Source organism: Marmota monax, unplaced genomic scaffold (assembly GCF_021218885.2).
Source record: "Marmota monax isolate L192 unplaced genomic scaffold, Marmota_monax_Labrador192_F-V1.1 WCK01_AAM20220418_F8-fsc00009, whole genome shotgun sequence".
Lineage (NCBI taxonomy): Eukaryota > Metazoa > Chordata > Mammalia > Rodentia > Sciuridae > Marmota > Marmota monax.
The window spans coordinates 27208707-27227204 of NW_026694710.1; the positions used below are offsets into that span (position 1 = coordinate 27208707).

General features: G+C 43.3%; 1 protein-coding gene across 18 annotated transcripts in view; it reads right to left on the minus strand.

Moving 5' to 3' along the window:
* The window catches only part of Grk4 (G protein-coupled receptor kinase 4), a 102075-nt gene extending 83774 nt beyond the window's left edge, over positions 1-18301 (minus strand). For 15 of the 18 annotated variants that reach the window (XR_009224842.1, XR_009224841.1, XR_006846984.2 and 12 more), the window contains exon 1: positions 18169-18212. The gene's annotated coding sequence lies outside the window, so the exon portion shown is untranslated. Of the gene's footprint in view, positions 1-18168 lie in introns of all 18 variants that reach the window. The other 3 variants (XM_046423515.2, XM_058572471.1, XM_046423506.2) reach the window with 3 other exon arrangements.
* Between the last annotated feature and the right edge of the window lie 197 nt (positions 18302-18498).

The following is an 18498-nucleotide window of genomic DNA, read 5'->3' on the forward strand; positions in this document are numbered from 1 at the left end:
GAGAGAGAAGAGAGCCCACACGTGCTGACCCGATTTTACTGGGGAGAAGCCATTCAAATGAGGCAAGAGGTCAGTTTCAGGGGGGCTGAGTCTAGCTTCCTGAGTCTGCTGTCAGCAGGTTAACTGACACCTAGGTAGGCCACACCCAAGGGCACAGTAAGATAAGGGGATACACAAAGGATGTTTCCATGGAACATTCTATCCCAAACAGGGCAAGGGGTAATATTACAAAGGAACAGGTGAGCATAGCTCCACCCATGGGGCTGTAGGAAGGCGAGCCCAGGCACAAAGAAGACACCCACTGTCCCTCCAATCCAAGAAGGGTGGGGCAGCCTAGCAGCATCTGCCACCTGATGCCTCAATCACCCAGCTGGGAAGTAACTCAGTCACATGCAAGATTGATCTCCCACAAATATTCCTGACGAACAAAGATGCAAAAACTCTGAATACCATCATCAAGTGGTGTTCATCCCAGGGATGCAAGATTGGTTCAACATACGGAAATCAATGAACGTAATTCATCACATCAACAGACTTAAAGATAAAAATCACATGATTATTTTAATAGATGCAGAAAAAGCATTTGACAAAATACAGCATCCATTTGTGTTCAAAACACTGAAAAACTAGGGATAATAGAAACATACCTCAACATTGTAAAAGCTATATATGCTAACCCAAGGCAAACATCATCCTAGATGGAGAAAAATTGAAAGCATTCCCGCTAAAAACTGAAACAAGACAAGGATGTCCTCTTTCACTACTTCTATTCAACATAGTCCTAAAACTCTAGCCAGAACAATGAGATCAAAAAAGAAATTAAAAGGATACAAATAGGAAAGAAGAACTCAAACTATCCCTATTTGCTGAGGACATGGTTTTATATTTAGAAGACCCAAAAACTCCACCAGAAAACTTCTAGAACTCATAAATGAAGTCAACAAAGTAGCAGACATAAAATTAACACCCATAAATCAATGGTGTTTCTATACATCAGTGATGAATCAACTGAAAGAGAAATTAGGAAAACTATCCAAATCACAATCGCCTCAAAAAAAATTTTTTTTGGCAATCACTCTAACAAAAGAGGTGAAAGATCTCTATAGTAAAAACTATCGAACTCTAAAGAAAGAAACTGAAGAAGAGCTGAGAAGTTAGAAAGATCTCCCATGTTCTTATAGGTAGAAATAATATTGTCAAAATGGCTATACCACCAAAAGTGCTAAACAGACTTAATGCAACTCCTTTTACGGTTTGATAATGTGCTTTATAGAAATAGAAAAAGCAGTCATTCACTATTCAGAAGACATCTGCTGTCCATGACCTCTGTGCTGGGTTCTGCCCAGGCTCTGGGCACACCACGGAGAGGAAAGAGATCAGCACCTTCTCTCAGGACTCATATCCTCTCTTCTCCCTCCCACAGCCACTTTCTCTTCATCTGGGGGAATCATGAGGTGAGGTCCAGTTTCTGCCTGGACTGTACCTCTGGCCTCGTCAGTCTTATTCCTAGTGTATCTCCACTATGCAAGTAAATTACTGAGGGGGAAGGACATGCCCAGTGCACTAGGAGCAATGTATATCACACCAAAGACACAAGTGAGGATGGTGACAACAGGAAATGGGCCTGTTAGAGACAGAACCATCAAGGACTAAGAGAGGAGATGGAAGAAGAATGAAGGTTCATTGAACATTGACAATGAACCAGAAAGGTTTAATTAGTTTGTGACTTAGTTTTCTACTAATGCCTCAATTATTTTTACATTTTTTGTGATTGTTATATATACCGTCCTTAGTTCTAAAGCTACCAGAAGCAACCACAACCACGAATGTAGTGTGTATTATTCTAATCCATTTGGAATTTGTGTGTGTGTGTGTGTGTGCGCACACGAGTGCGTGCCTACACACGTGCACATGTGGATGGCGGGTGTGTGTATAGAGCCAAGAACAATATATTGGTTTTTAGAATCAGATTCATAACCTATGATTAATTAACAGATTTCAGGGGATTTGTGAATCTGAATGGGGGAAAAATTCACCTTTATTTTCACTAACTCCTAAGTCAAATTCAACATTTCCTTCAGTCACGAATATAGACAAGAGTACAATAACATGAAGAGCATCCATGACTTCATCACCAAGAGAATTCAAAGATTTTCCTTTCACATCCTGATATCCTAGCTGTTAGGAAGACCACAAAATATCATTTACACTAATACTAGGCCTCCAGTGCCATTTGATGTAGCCAACTGTATCAATCCATTTTCCAATGCTATAACAAAACATCTCAGGTGAGGCAATCTGTAAAGTAAAGAGGTTTATTTAGTTCCGGGTTCTTTCTGGAGGCTCAAGAGCATAATGCCAGCTTCTGCTTAGCTCTATAGAGGGCTTCATGGTGGAAGGCATCACAAGGAAAGCACATATGGAAGAGAGCTCCTAAAGTGTGATAGGAAGCCAGAGTGACTCAGGGGTCAGATTTCTCTTGTCTAACAACCTACTCCCCTGGGAGCTAACTTGAGTCCCATCAGAACTATACTAATCCATTTTGATGGGATTTTCCAGTGACCTGATTACCTTCTATGAGGCCCCATCTCCTAAGACTCTTTTTTTTTTTTTAAGGAAGTAGGTAGAAGGATTGAACCCAGGAGCACTTAACCACTGAGCCACACCCCCACTTTTCATTTTAATTTTGAAACAGGGTCTTGCTAAGTTGCTTAGGGCCTCGCTAAATTGCTGAGGCTGGCTTTGAACTTTGGATCCTCCTACCTCAGCCTCCCAAGTCTCTGCGATTATAGGTGTGCAGGTAAGCACTTTACCACTAAGTACAACCCCAGCCTCCTCAACCAACTCTTAACGCAGTTCTGTCTGGTAGTTAATTGTTCGGACTCCAAAGTGTCAGATGGTGTGTCCTCACAAGGGTGGTCCAACCATCTTTTCCCCTTATATTCCCTGCACTGTGTGTGATTGGTTCATAGAAGCAGGCAAGTCAAAGGTCACTTAATAGTTTAAAATTTTTCATTCAAACTCATCAACTGGAACCTTTATACTGACAGATCTTTAAAAACAAGTGAACTTCAACTTGTCTACATTTTAAGTATATTGTCTTATCACTTTACTGCTTTTAATAACAAAGCACTTATTATATCAAAAACCCATTAAATATTTTTGATAACTATTTCAATGTACTTGCATTACTTTTAATCATGTATTTTATTTTACTGTGGTTAAGAACACCTGTGCTGTAAGTTGTTAGCAGGAATGGTGTTACCTTACCAGATATAATTCTGCAACTTGATTTTTTTTCACACAACCCCACCCATTTTGATAATTTTTCACTGGTAGTGGTCAGGCTCCCTCCCTGAGGCCTCATGACCTCTGCCCTCCTGATTCTAGGACTTGGAAAGCTTGTCTTTAGCAAGGCCAGATCCTTCACTTTCTTCAGATCATTATTCCATGCCACCCATCTCAATTTTCATAGCCTCTCTCAAGCACAGTGTTAGCATAATTGCAGCCATCTTCCTTTCCCCAACCCTACTTTATGAATACTGTTCTTATTCCCAAGAAATAGAAACTAGCCTGAGATAAAATCTACAAGCCTGGAGCAGCAGGTCTCTCCCTATTCTCTCACTGAGATACAGCAGACAACGTACTGGCTCCTGAGATGGGGACATACTAGTTTCCCTGTTCTCTCCTTGAGAAGCTAAAGGGACATGCCATTTTCCATGTCCCCTGCCCAACCCCCACTTCCGAGATAGGAGAACTGCTTGCTTATCTCTGTTCCCAAGAAACAAACGTGTCTTCCACAAGCTCAGGGGATGCTCACTATGTCAGTCAAACTAAACCCGCCCCTAGCGCATAGCCATGACTCTAGCCTATACAAAGTGACATTTCAGGGGAGTTGCTGCTGCTCTCCCCCTCTCTGTGCAGAGCAGCCTTGTCAGGCTCCTGACAATAAACCCGCTTCTTATTCCAGGTGTGTGTGTGATCGGTCCTGTGCCACTTTTCTTTCATACAGCCCTTAGTGTCTCCTTTCTCTGCTATGGTAATGTGGTGTATAAATATTCTATTATCACACCCTATTAATGCACACTTAGTCTCGTTTTGCAGAACTACAAATGACATTACAGCCAACACGCTTATAAACTGTGTCCTCTACCTCCTCTTCTTATCCTTCTTTCTGCAGTTACAGGCCTTGAGGCTTGGGTATGGAGCTGTTCACTGTCAGGGGATGTTACCTGACTGCACTCTCAAGTGCTGGTGGCATCACCTACAGCACTCACACCCCTAATGTCATTCCCTTGATAACAGTTGCTCAGTTACTTTTCAGAGGTGACACTATAAGCGTAAAAGAAATTGAAGTTAAAGCGTAAAAGTTAAAGGGTAAAAGACCGGGTGTTGTAAAGTTTCTAAGCTGCAAGGTCTGAGTTAAAATGTAAAGGATTAGGTATTGTTAGGTTTCTATGTTACCTGCAAAACCTGAAATTTCTGTAGCTGTTAAGACAATGCTTGGAACTGCCCAGTAAATATTTCCCCTGACTACTTGGTTGTTTAATAACTGAAGGGCTCTGTGTAACTGGTCACGTAGTCCTTTAGGCCCTAAAACCAATCAGTTTGAATGTGTACCCTGTTTAGAACTGACCTATCACTCCAGCCTGACCTGTTCCCGCCAATGAATGAACTAATCATGTTTAGGAGTTGTTGTTAAATTTTCCCGCGCCTCATGATGATTTGTTCTGATGTATACAAAGCCCTCCGCCCTCCCCAAAAAGTGTACTTAAGCAGTGCTCAGCCCCTGCTCGGGGCTCTGGGCTGCTTTCCCTTCTTGAGTGGGCACGGAGCCCCAGCATGCTGGTTCAATAAATCCCCTTCTGCCAATTGCATGAGTGGTCACTTGGTGGTCTCTTTCTCCGACGTTTCGCGGGACCCTTACAACACAAGTCTGTAGAGTCAAAAAGGAGATATGTATTTGCTCTTCAATCAAAGAGCTCCAGGGAAATGAAGGGATGTTATACATCGAGTAGGCTCAGCTCACTGTCCTCCTAACACTGCCACTAACTCAGCCCTGACACGGGACTTCACACAGTCTTCCACCTTCCCAACTTCTTATCACATCCAGAGAACTACAGACACAAATGTCATGGTGTGAATCAGGCTGTTGGAACTTCAGGGTTCATGTTCAGCAGAAGGTACTCAGAGGCACGCTGTGGTCACTCAGGGTCCACATCTGTGGCCAGTCCCACAGCACTACTACTCGTGGAGTAGGCTCCATCTGGGCTGTGAAGAGTCAGGTGAGGGCAAAAAGTAGCCCAGAGCTGTGTGTGGCTGGGTGCCTCGTCTGTGCCTCCCTCTCAGGTTTGGCCATGGGAGTAGGTCCTTGCTGTGAATGCCTGTAGAAGGGACATGCCCCCCAAGGCCTGGTGGAGGGAGCTTTCTGCACACCTGCCTTCTTGGGCTCTTTCTCTTCTCCCAGAGCCTAGGAAAGCCAGGGCTGCCTTGGTTCCAGGTGGCTGGCCCAGCGCACTCTGCTGCACGGCAGACCTCACCATCTGCCCAGAGGGGTAAAGGAGGGAACTTCTACTGTTGCTGAGAGTCTGTGTGGGCACTGTATGTCATGGCAGTTTAGCTACCATAACAATAAGTTGCTTTGAGGATGATCAGAATAGATTTAGCCTGGTACTTGGAATTTTACAAGATAAAAAAATAATAAATATGGCTTGACTGATCTAAAAACACTTTTTTTTTTAATAACACAGTCACCAGTGACTCACCCTCACAGCAATATCATAATTCAACTCAAAAGACAGTTAAGAATAAGAAGAAAAAGGACAAATTAAGGCATTAAAGTCAACAAATTAAAATTCACACATCTTATTTACTTGTAAAAAATTTTCTTAGGACAGACTCCTTTTATTTTATGAATAATCCTAATGAATTGGTTTGATTTCCAACATCAACAAATTGGAAGCAGAAAATTAATGAAGGAAAAAAAAGAGAACTGCAAAGGTCATTTATAGACAAATAACTGTATGACCTCAAACTGGAAGAACAATCCCAGGGCCACCCTCAGCAACTCAGTGATGCTCCTTCTAAGGGCAGCTGGAGCCCTATGTTACACAGCAGCAGCAATGTTGTCATAGTGCAGTGTTGTCTGTGGGGATAACCTGAAAAGCAGAACACATGACTCTGTTCTTCTAGAGCCCTGTGCTCAAGCAAAGAGGCTAGAAAGCATTGTAGTTGTGCTGTTATTAGTCACATCTGGGCAGGTACTTAGGGAGGGAGGGAAGGAGACAGAAATGGAGTGGCAAGGGGGTGGGGGGGTGGGGGGGTGGGGGTGGGGGGGTGACGAGCAACTTGTGTAGATTGATACAGCAGGAGTGGAAGCCATTTATTGCAGGACAGGAGCAGTATTTATACATTCCACACAGCTTATCTAATTAGCATAAACTAGATACATCAGTCAGCCAATAAGGAATCTCCACACTTAATGGCTCGCTGGTGTTACTTCACAAATCACTCCCTCTGGCATTTTGCCAGGCACCATCCAGACTTGTTTACAGACTCTAACATTTCTCTGGCAAAATGCCAGGAGCCATCCTGACTTGTTTACAGACTCAAACAAGGAATAAAAACAAAGCAGAAATCTGAGCCTCTAAAGAACATGAAAGGTCAGCTACTACTGGACCCCAAACAGTAGAAAATAAGTCCGAAAAAGGCCTTGAAAGACAAGAGCCCATTAGAACTCAGCCCTGTGCAAAGAACAGATGAAGGATACACCTTTACCATGAAACTAAGGCCTTAACAGGTGTTCACTTGATGCTTTGACTGTATCCCTTGTGGCAATGAAACTTATACTATTTTTTCCCCTAAACTTCTCCTCCCTGATCTCATTTTCTCTGAATCACTTTTATAAAAGCCCCCGTTCCTGAGGATGGGCAGAATCACAGCCTTTGGGACAGGAATCCCCTGTGTTTTTCCTTTGCTAACAAAGCAATAAACTGTCTTTTTCCTTTTTCTCAAAACTGTGTCCTTGTTGTTGGATTGGCATCAAGGATAAGGACCAAGCTTTTGGCAACAAATTAAAAGAAAATTCAGACTTGGAAATATATCTAGGAAAGGAAGGCAGGTGTGACAACTGGCAAGCACTTACTGGAAGCAACAGACTGTTGAAAGATAGATCTACAAACTGGGTGCTTGCAATCCCTGCTACTGGGGAGGCAGAGGCAGGAAGATCACAAATTCAAGACCAGCCTGGGCAACTAATTGAGGCCATCTCAAAATAAAATAAAAGGGCTGACAATGTAGCTAAGTGGTAGAGCACTTGCTAAGTGTGCACAAGAGCCTGGGTTCAATCCCAGTACCACAAAAAAAAAAAAAAAAAAAAGATAGGTAAACTATAACAAATTTAAACACTAGCTAGCTTTTGTTTATGACTCTAAATTGGGCAACATCTCATTTATAATACAGACTATTCTATAATATAAGAAATAACTGATCCATTGAGCTGAGCAAGGGGGGTTGGTTTACAGGCAGAACAGGGCTGAGGCAAGCAGAACCAGAAGAGAATTAACTATTTCAGTTACTTTCCATAGCCAGCTTTGGTGATGCACCTGTAGTCCCACCCCTGGGGAAGCTGAGGTTGGAGGACTGCTGGAGCCCAGGAGTTTGGTATTAGCCTGGGCAAGTTACTTTCCTTGTAAAGGTTACAGCAGAGAGAAATTCCTCATAGTGGCTAAAACCAGCTTATTTGGGATGTGTCCTGCCGTAGTTGGCTGGGCACAAAATCACGAGCCACCACACAGCCTTGTAGATTCAAACAGCAATTCTTTATTCCCGAACTCACACCGGCACTCTACAAACACGTTCTGGGCGGAATTCATGTTCTGGGCAAAATCCCAAATACTCTCTCAATCCCTCGAGAACTCAAGGAGCAGGCACGCCTGAGGCAGCAGGGTACACCTTAAACCTGGAACCGCCCTAAACCCGGATCCGCCCTGGTCCTTGAGCAAGGTCACCTTACATGCAATGACACTGCAAATGACCTGGGTCATGCCATGCGTCTTACTTAGCAATGGCCCTCAGAAGTGTCCTTTCTCATTCCTGATTTCTCAGAAGGCAGGTAAACGACTTAGGTTTCAACGACTTAGGTTAGGTGGAACTTTCCCATGAATGGCTCCATTATGGTTCGGTCTATTGGGCTCACTATAGGAGCTCAGTCCAAGCCAATGACTTCCTATTAATTTTATTTAATAAGATCAAAAGCTAGTTATGTTTCTGAGAGAATTATGTGTTAAAGAAACCTAGATTCAGGACTAAGGCTTTGAATTACTTGAGCCCTCAAACAATCTTTAACCCCTCAAACTTGCAGCATAACTGACCCTGCGAAGCTTCTCAGAGCCTATAATGGCTTCACCTATGTGTCCACAGAGAAAAACATCCTGGTGTGGGCTAAGGTGAACTACAGATGCAAGAGTTGGGAGTTCCTTCCAGGAATGCTCCCACCCACAGAGGCCCTTCACTGAGGGATCCCATTCTTCCCTTTTATAAAAGGGAGTTTCTATGACAGCCACCCTGCCTCTGTTCCCCACTAAATATTAGGCAAGAAGGTAAAAGATCATTCAGGTAAAAGATCCTAAGACTGATGAACCCTGAGGAGCCACATCTGGCCCTAATGGAGGAACAGAGCATGACCCAATTATTATGGTCTTGAAAATGATTTTGATTTGCGTGAAGAGAGAAGGCTGTACAATGACATTTGGTGGCCAGAGGGGCAGACCTGGCAGAGAGCAAGCTGTTCTACATCAATTCAGAATACAGTCCTTTACTGCAGAATTGTTGCTGGGAAGTAGCTACCCAGTGGGTGACTATGTTGCTCTGCCCCGCCCCCCTTTTTTATAAGCTGTGTGTCATTTATTTTGTCCTGTTAATATTAATATCTTTAGAAACATTTTTATCGTCAGTACAAAAACTAACAGGGAGCATGCTACAGGGACACTGCTACATCGATGTTCATAGCAGCACAGTTCACAATAGCAAGACTGTGGAACCAACCTAGATGCCCTTCAATAGACGAATGGATAAAAAAAATGTGGCATTTATACACAATGGAGTATTACTCTGCATTAAAAAATGACAAAATCATAGAATTTACAGGGAAATGGATGGCATTAGAGCAGATTATGCTAAGTGAAGCTAGCCAATCCCTAAAAAACAAATGCCAAATGTCTTCTTTGATATAAGGAAAGTAACTAAGAACAGAGTAGGGACGAAGAACAGGAGAAGAAGATTAACATTTAACAGGGATGAGAGGTGGGAGGGAAAGGGAGAGAGAAGGTAAATTGCACGGTAATGGAAGGAGACCCTCAGGGTTATACAGTGGAGGGGGTAGAGAGAGAGGAGGGGAGGGGAGGGGAGAGGTGGGGAGGGGGGAGGGTGGATGATGGGAAAGGCAGCAAAAAAAAAAAAAAAACTAACAGGTTTTATTAAACACTTTCTCCCATTCATAAAATAGAATCAGTGTCACCTGCATTCTTTTTGCATGGCCATATCAAATGAGCAAAACACCATGCTTGAATACACAGTGAAAACACAGCAGTATTCCACCTGATGGACAGGAGCTTTTGGTGAGGTCTTGCCAGAAGCTGATGAAAGCAACCTCTTAAGAAGAGAAAGCATGCCCCAATGTTAAGCAGAACAATTCTGTGTTTCCAATTTCTTCAAGTCTATGGGACTTGAATGAAGATCCAAAAAGGCTTTTCGGACACCAAAGAACCTGGAAGCCATGATCAAAATGCACTGAGGAGAACATGAGCTAATCTGATGAAGGTGCAACTCAGGCAGAAGGCCACCTGTCAGAGGGAACTCATCAGCCTATCGGTTCAACTAAAGTCTGCTTTGAGAAATGGATTAAGGCATCTTTGAATTTGGTACCCTTTGTCTCAGGAAATCCAGCTAAATGCAGAACTGGCCTCTTTGCATCTAAAAGCAGCCACATGACTGAGAAATGTAAGAAAGTGATGTACCCCACTCCAAGGGTTGGATCATAATGCCCTCCTGCCTGATTCTCCACATTACCTTAGCTAAATACTTTCCTCCATAACTCTTAGCTCCATGAAGGAGATTAAGTCTGTCTTTTCCTCACCTCTGTATTCCTAGGACCAAGCTTAGCCCCTGGCAGACAATAAATAGTTCTTGAATAAAGTGAAATAACTTGCACTAAGACATACAGATGTATAAGGTAAGGACACTGAGTTGTAAAGCCAGGTATGGCTGGCTCCACAGCCCATTACTGGAACTGCTATTCAGACATTTAGTCAATGAGCATTGAGCAGGCACTGTGCCTGCATTTATTGCGCCACGCACTGTTCTAGGCACCACAGATATTGCAGTTAAACAAGCAAAATTTCTTTCCTTCATGAAGTTTGCATTTTGGAAGGGGAAGATCAATGAACAAAAATATTTATTTAGAGACAGGGTCTCACTGAGTTATTTAGTGCCTTGCTTTTTACTGAGGCTCATTTTGAACTCATGATCCTGTCTCAGCCTCCATTATTAAAAACATAAGGGGAACCAACCATTCAGTCTGAGGCAAGCTGTGAGACAGGAAGGGCAATGATCATAGGGGAATGTATTCACAGAAGAAAGCATGATGAGTTGTGTCATGTGCAATCCACAGCTGCAAGAAGATAAGGACTAAGGTCTGAGGGCTTGACACCCAGTGCACAATTACTCCTTACTTACCTGTTTGAAGAATAAATGACAGGGGCTGGGGCTCAGTAGTCGAGCACCTGCCTAGCACATGTAAGGCACTGGGTTCAATCCTCAGCACCACATAAAAATAAATAAATAAAATAAAGGTATTGTGTCCAAAAAAAAAAAAAAAAGAATAAATGACAAACATCTGCAGTAGTTCACATGCTGCACACCTCTAGACACGAAGCCTCAATACCCACACCTCGAGTAAGCACCCACTATAAGGACCAGGCTTGGTCTAAGGAACAGTGTCACAAAATCAAAGAAAGAAGAATAGGCCCTCCTTGCAGGTTTGGGGCTCTTGTGCTGGTGAACCCTAGCAGTCACTCTGCCCCCCATTCAACTGCCCTTGGTTCCAAAAGCCTCCACTAATATATCACAGCAAAGTCCACTTCTACTCCCCCTGCTGTTCCAAACAGGCCCCAACAGACTGAAGGTGGGCAGGCTGTGCTGTCAAATCACATAAAGACAGATAGGCCAAAAAATGAAGAACTGCCAGGCACAATGATGCACACCTGTAATCCCAGCAACCTGGGAGGCTGAAGCAGGAGGATCACAAGTTTGATGCCAACCTCAGAAACTTAATGAGACCCTGTCTCAAAATAAAAAAATAAAAAGGGCTGGGTTAGCTCAGTGGTAGAGTACCCCTGAGTACCAAAAAAAAAAAAAAAAGTGAGGAACTTAGGCAAGAAAAAGCAGAGCACCCTCAGTTATGGAACTATAGTGCCAAGGGCAATAATGGTTAGCACAGCCACAGACCATTTACAAAGTAGACCATGTACAGATTTTAAAGTATGAGTAGGCACAAGAAGCAAAGTCTACTCAGGCAGAAAACTGGGTTGAAAAGTGTCAGATGAAAGTTTTTGTTTTTATTTTTTGGTATTGGGGATTTAAATCAGGAGCATTTTTACCACTGAGCCACAACCCAGCCCTCTTTTACTTTTATTTTGAGAGAGAATCTTACTAAGTTGCTGACGCTTGTTTTGAACTTGCAATCTTCCTATCTCAGCCTCCCAAGCCGCTGGGATTACAGGTGTGCATTACCTTGCCGGGCTCAGAGGAAAGTTCTTAAGATCCCAAAAGGCAGGCAGTGAATTGGGGCCACAGCCTTTGAAAGCCCCAGCATTCCCCCATGGGATGCCTCCATATGTTTTAAAGATACTCTTTATAGGCTGCACTGGCCCTCCCAAGAAATGGGAGTCCTGGCCCCCAAGTTAGCCCTCAAAAGCTTATTTTATTTGAAGACAGGGTCTTTATAGAAATAATCAAGTTAAAATGAGGTCATTAAGGTGAACCTAATCCAACTGACTGGTATCCTTATAAAATGGGGAAATTTAGCCACAGACATGTATACAGAAAGATCATGTGAAGGTCAGAGTGATGCATCTACAAAACAAAGCCAAAGATTGCCAGCAACCATGAGGAGCTGGAGAAAGGCCTGGAAAAGATTCTCCCTCTTAGCTCACAGAGGGATCCAACCTTACTAACAACTTGACCTTGCACTTCTAGCTTCCAGAACTATGAGAAAGACAATGATTACCAGTTGTTGGGGCCACCCAGTTTGCTCTTCGTTCTCATCTTCCAGCTTTTTCCTCATTGCATTTCTGGGCCACTTCTGCTTCAGATGCAGGCATACCTAACAAGTCCATTTCTTCATTTGCATTCATCCATTAATTCATCAAATATTTCCTAAGCTCCTACGATGAGCCATAACATTACGCAAATGACCTTGGAAAGGCATGCAAAGGGCTCCAGAAGGTGCTGACAGTTCTGTGACAAATGAAGCAAGCAAAGATAGAGGAAAGGTGTAGGTGCTAAAGCAAGTTGTTCTGGGCAACCCTGCTGTTTGTGCTGACAATGTACATGCAAATACTCCAAGTGGAGCTACTGGCTGCACTGTCAGCATAACCAAACATTTTAATACTGATTCAGTAAAAGCAATCAAAACATTATACCTCACTTCCTTTGTTGGCTTCATCCATAGTCCCTCCCTTACCTTTCCCCCACTGCATGCTTCTTGGTGGAAATGTCAGTCCAGGTTCCTGGCTCTCCCCAGCCAAGGATGCAAAGGATGCAGGGAGGGGATGGAAGCCAAACTAGTTGGCTGATGCTGTCTCTTCCAGGGCAATGAATCTCAAAAGGAATGAGGAAAAATGGGGAGAGGAGGAATCTGCTCTGTCACAATCGCGAGGCAGTTGAGACCTGATTATCAGTAGTTCCCTTTGAAATTACAAATTCCAACACCTGGATACATCCTACCCTCATCCCTGGTTCAATTTTTCCCTTGGTGCCCCTCATTAATTCATTGGTTTTATGTCTGTCTCCTTTATACGAATGTGGAATCCATAAGAAGTAACATCTAATGTTCTGAAGCACTGTTGGGTACTTAGGATTGACAATAATAAATTGTATATTTCATAACAGCTAGGAGGAAGAATTTTGTGGTACAGGGGATTGAACCCAGGGCCTTGCATATGCTAGGCAAGTGCACTACCACTGAGCTACATCCTCAGCCCTTCTGCTTTTTAAAAAATAATTTTACTGTGAGACAGGGTCTTGCTAAGTTTCCCAGGGTGGTCTCAAACCTGTGATCCTCCTGCTTCAGCTTCCCAAGTAACTGGATTATAGGCATGTACGACTATGCCCAACCTAGGAGAAAGGATTTTCAATGTTCCCAAAACAAACAAAGGAGAAATGAGCTAAACAGAGTAGTCAACTACCCTAATCTGATCACTGCATTTGTATGTGTGTACTGAAATATCACATTGCACTTCTTAAGTATGTAAAATTATTATGTGTCCATTAAAACAAACTAGCAAATAAAGAGTGTGGTCTCCATAAGGGCAAAAATTTCTGACCATGTTGTTTACTGCTATAAGCACAGGATCTAGAACACCCCTAGCACACAAAAAGTACTCAAAAATATCTGCTAAAAGTAAATCAATGAATAGATTCTGATTTCTGTCCTTTTCCAACCTGGTTATAAGGTTCTTGCTTTGATTCTCTGAGTCACCCTATATCCTTTCCATCAATTTTTATTTGCTTAAGTTAGATCTTTGTAACCAAAATATTTAAGGGAGGAAGGCTCCTCAAGATACAGCATTAATGATAATAGATATGAACTAAGCTTGTGCTGTTAAATAAATTATAGTAGCACAACGTGCAGTCAGAATAGAATTATTACATATAAAACCAAAACCCACCTCAAATGTACTTGTCATAAATTCCTCTTTGCACTTATGCTGCAATTTCTCCAAGACATAAAATGGGGTTAAGGTCCCTCAGAACTATGATGTGAAACAATTTAAGTTTATTTAAAATAATTAAAGATCATAAGTTGTTTAACAAATGTGTTATATGGTTAAAAAAAAGTCCTAAAGTTTTCAAAAAGTAATTATTTTGTGTTTATTTTGTTAATGAGATGATAATTTCAAACTTCCTTAAAGCATGCCTAGCTTTTCTCTCTCCCATTTGGACCAACAATGTTTTCAAGGCACAGGCTTTACAAGCATTTCTCAAAGAAGGAAACAGTTCTAAACAATCTTTAATTGTTTAAAAACATAACATCTTTGTCTGGGATGCTACTATAAAATGTCATAAAACAGAGCAATTTAAACAACAGAAATTTGTTTCTCACAGTTGTGAATGTTGGAAAATCTAAAGAACAAAACAGATTTAGTGTAACTAGAGGCACTTTTTCATTTATAGGCAGTGCCTTCTCACTGTGCTCTTTACATACAGAAGCAACAAGGGGTGTCTCCTGGGTCTCTTTTATAAAGGCACCAATTCCATCACTAGGGCCTTCTTCCCTCCTGACCTATCTCCCCAAACTTTCACCCTATAATACCAACACCTCGGGAGTTAAATTTCAACGTATGAATTTGGAGTCAAAGACCATAAACATTCAGGCCACAGCAGAGACAAGAGATAAAAATGAAAGAGAAAGGGAGAGAGAAATTCATAACATTTTAAATAACTTCAGGAAATGACTGGAATATCTACTATTAAGCCAAAAATATTATACTTCCCAAGGTCAACATACAAATGTTATGCTATGTCCACTCATTTCAAAAGTTAATTCTCTAATACATGAGCTAAAGAAAGAAACAAAGAGTTACTTAGGAACAGACATGTGTCCAATAAGGCACTCCCTAGCACTTTCTGGGAGATGGTCAAACGCGAAAAAACAAATACAATTACCAATGTGGGAAAACCGCCCTAGATGAACCAATATCCAGAATAAGTCCATATATTTCTGATATTCATATTCAACTTCTTTAAAACATTAATCAAACTGTATATAATGACTCTTTCCAAATAGGAATAAATAACTCTTGCTCACTGAAGGAATTATAGCACCATGTAGTTTTATGGTGCTATAATTTTTATATATAAAAAATGTTTTATATATAAATTAAATTTTATAAGTTTTATATATAAATTAAAACTTTCATTTTTTAAATACCACTATTGTCGTGGAAGGAAGTGTTTTATATATATATATATATATATATACATATATATATATATATATATATACATATATATATGTATGTGTGTGTGTGTGTATATACATATATATATGTTTTAAGTTATCAATGGACCTTTATTTTATTGATATGTGGTGCTAAGAATTGAACCCAGTGCCTCACACATGCCTGGCAAGCAGCAAGGGGTGCCACTGAGCCCCAGCCCCAGCCCATGGAAGTGTTGATTTTGTTATTTGTAGAATATTTATATCTACCTCATCATGAAACCTCTGCAGCATTATGACAAAGCCTGCTTGGTACAATATTCTCTTTCTTGGTGCCTTTATAAAGAAACTGTGGTTTATATACACATTATACCCAGATAGGAAGGCAGAGGGGAAAAAAACACAGGTCAGAGTTAAAAACAGTCAGACCTCATTTCCAATGAGGATTATCCCTCCTTCCATGAGCAATCTGGAGTTCAGAATGAGAGACAAGAGGCACAGTCGGATGCCCCTGAGGGAGGTGGAGAGAGTGCACACTGCTCTGCGGATTCCCTAACTGCCTTAACAGAAAACCAAGCCCTGGTTTGCTTCCCCCCCAGCCTCAGTTCTTCTATATAAAATTTTGCTAGCAAAAGAAAAAATGAGGTAAAGAGAGAGCCTATGTTTTGGGAGCAAATTTTTGCCACATGCACACCAGATACAGCACTAATCTCCAGGATATATAAAGAACTCAGAAAACTTAACACCAAAAAAGCCAACAACCCAATCAATAAATGGGCATAGGAGCTGAACAGACACTTCTCAGAAGAAGAAACATAATCAATCAACAAACATAGGAAAAAAATGTTTAACATCTCTAGCAATTAGAGAAATGCAAATCAAAACTAAGATTTCATCTCACTCCAGTTAAAATGTCAGTAATCAAGAATACAAACAACAGTAAGTGTTGGCGAGGATGTGGAAGAAAAGGCACATTCATACTTTGCTGCAAACTGGTGCAGCCAATCTGGAAAGCACTATGGAGATTCCTTGAGAAACTTGGAATGGAACCACCATACCACCCAGCTATCCCTGGGTCTCCTCAGTTTATACACAAAGGACTTAAAATCAGCATAAAATCAGTGATGCAGCCACATCAACGTTTATAGCAGCTCAATTCATAATAGCTCAACTATGGAAGCAACCTAGATGCCCTTCAATAGATAAATGGATAAAGAAACTGTAGTATATATACACAATGGAATATTACTCAGAATTAAAAAAGAATAAAATTATGGCATTTATAGGTAAATGGATGGAGTTGGAGAATATCATGCTAATGAAATAAGCCAATCCCTCAAAACCAAAGGCTGAATGTTCTCTCTGATAAGTAGATGCTGATCCATAATGGGGGGGGGGGGCACACATGGGAAAAATGGAGAAACTTTGATTAGGCAAAGGAGAGGGAGTGGAGGGGGCATGGAAGCAGGAAAGATGGTGGAATGAGATGGACATCATTACCTAGGTACACGTATGACTGCGTCAGGACATCATATACAACCAGAGAAATGAAAAGTTGAGCTGCAATTGTGTACAATGAACCAAAAATGCATTCTGCTGTCACATATACCTAATTAAAATAATAAGTGAAGGAAATATGGATGGAAAATTAAAACACACAAAAAAATTTGATAGCACACAAAGTACTGAGGGTGAAGTCCCTGTTTTCTGGACACAATTAGTGCCCTGCATTGCTGAGCTACATTCCCAGCCTCTTTGTAACTAAGGAGAAATCTATACAACCCTCTAGCTTCATTTGCTTGTAGCTGATTTTTACTGGAGGTCACCCAGCTAAGTTGTAATCATTAGTATCCCAGTAGCTTTGCTATGGTGACACCTCTGAGCCAAGGTGCCTACCAAGCCAAAGGCTCATATTGTCCTGTTCCCCTACTGAGAAGATGCCTTCTGTATCTAAACGATTAACTGCAAAGCTAGCTATTCCTGAGAAAACAAACTTAAAAAGCATGAATCATAAGACGTTCTAACCGGTAGCTTTTCTTTAGATTCACAGAACCCACGGTATCGGGTGACCTTCAGATAACTGCAGCCAGGGCACCAGAAGAGCACATCACTGAACTACCCTGGTGCTGCCCATCTGCTATACTTGCTCTGAAGTCCCTATATAAGCCCTGCGCCTGTAACCCTTAAGCAAGACGGCTTTTTTTTTTTTTAGAACAAAGCATTTTTTCCTCACTCTGCCACTCGAGTTATTGGCTCCGTGGGCAGCAGTGGAACCGAACTTTCCGCGGCTGCACCTTCGCTGCCCTCTGGCCGCAGGTCTTCCCAAGCCCTAACTCGGGTTTCCCACCCCGGCATCACTGCTGTTCAGGAAGGCCCGCACGGCGACCCGGACCGGCTTCCACCGTGCTGGCGGCACAGTGTCTGTCAATCAAGCCCTCCCCTCGGACCCGGCTTCCACCGTGCGGGCGGCGCGGTTCCTGTCAATCAAGCCCTCCCCTCAGACCCGGCTTCTACCCTGCAGGCGGCGTGGAGCCTGCCAATCAAGCCCTCCCCTCGGACCCGGCTTCCACCGTGCGGGCGGCGCGGTTCCTGTCAATCAAGCCCTCCCCTCGGACCCGGCTTCTACCCTGCAGGCGGCGCGGTTCCTGTCAATCAAGCCCTCCCCTCAGACCCGGCTTCTACCCTGCAGGCGGCGTGGAGCCTGCCAATCAAGCCCTCCCCTCGGACCCGGCTTCCACCTTGCGGGCGGCGCGGTGCCTGCCAATCAAGCCCTCCCCTGAGCCTAACTCCGCCCGACCCGGGGTCGCTGGGGGAGCTGAGAGAGGGGAAGCAGTTCTGCTCCGGCTCAGTCTCCACCGCGGAACGCGGCTCACCCCTCACCGCCTCCCAGGCCCCGAGGACCGCTCCGCGCGGGAGAAGCCCGGGTCGCGCACGCCCACCACACCCACCTTGGCGCGCCTTCAGCAGCAGCGTGTTGGCCACGATGTTCTCCAATGGCAAGGGCCCGAGGCGGCCGCCGCCGGCGTCTGCGGTCTCGGGGAGGCAGGGAGCGCTTGCGGGCCAGAGTCGCGGGGGCCGCTGCCGTGGGCTCCGCGCATCCCTCGCCCGGCGCCGCCTGCTCGTCCGGCCGGAGACAGGACCTCCGGGAGCCGCCCCGCCGCGGCCGGCGCCGCCGTCGGCGCGAACGTCGGCCCACGGGGGCCTCGCCGAGGGCTCCAGCGCGGGAGTGGCCGGGGGGCGAGGTGCGGGGAGCACGGCGGCCGCGGGACTCCTCGGTC